We start from the raw sequence: 1,058 nt of genomic DNA, 5'->3' as shown, positions 1-1,058 counted from the left end.
GCGACCAGTCACCGACTCATGATATTCCTGCTGCATCACCTGCACACACCGCACCTTCTTCCTCTAACCTTTTTGTAGGTACCACTCCCGGTTTCTACATCACCGAGGAGATGTGGCGCGATCACCTGGCTCGTGAGGAAAGGCGTGACACCCTCCTGAACACCATAAATCAACAACTATCAGATAATATGAGTTTTATGGTAGCTTCCCAGCAGCGTAGTGAGCAAGCACATCGGACTGTTACTAAGTCTTTGCTTGCGATCACTAATGAGCATCAACGCATGCAATAGTCTAATGAGCGTCACTTCGCTCTCATCGAGGCCACCCAAGGATCTCTCGTAGGTCGCTTTCAGCAGCTGCAGGAAGGACTTAGTACTCAAACCAGACGTCGTCGACCCAGGCATCCTGACCAGGGCGGTGACGGTGACGGTGACGGTGCTCACCCCTATCTCTCCCTCTCTCTCTCTCTCTCTCTCTCTCTCTCTCTCTCTCTCTCTCTCTCTCTTCCAGGTTACTCCTACCCTATCTCATATTGAAACATTGAGGACAATGTTCGGTTTAAGTGCGGAAGGAGATTTTATCGCTTTTCATCTTTCCTTTATTTTTATTGCTTTTTATCGCTTTCCTTTACTTTTATCGCTTTTTACGTTTTGTTTATTTTAGTTGCTTGTTTTTCCTTTCAATAAAATAACATGTGTCTGATGAGTCATCTGTGTAAGTGTATCCTTATTTCCCCCATTTCTTTAACCTCACCAAAAAATTTTAGCAAAGAAAACAATACATCTTGAACATTCAGGTTATAAGACAGGTTTATAATAGGATGTAAAAGACTTGGGAATTTTTTTTCTAAAAATCGGTATTGTCTTAACACCTTAGGCTTCATGATTATAAGAGTCGATCCCGATACCCCATATGCTGTAGCCCTAATTTTTGTTCCAAATAAGTCCTTAAGTAGTTTATCCTAGCAGTCAGCTCCGGCTTAAGCATGCTCTACGTAGGGGACCGATGAAAATAAGTGAATGATCACAAAAATTCCTGCTTTGTTCTCGAATCGCATG

This window comes from Lathyrus oleraceus, chromosome 5, assembly GCF_024323335.1.
Source record: "Lathyrus oleraceus cultivar Zhongwan6 chromosome 5, CAAS_Psat_ZW6_1.0, whole genome shotgun sequence".
NCBI classification, from domain to species: Eukaryota; Viridiplantae; Streptophyta; class Magnoliopsida; order Fabales; family Fabaceae; genus Lathyrus; species Lathyrus oleraceus.
Note: the sequence above shows the minus strand (reverse complement) of the source record.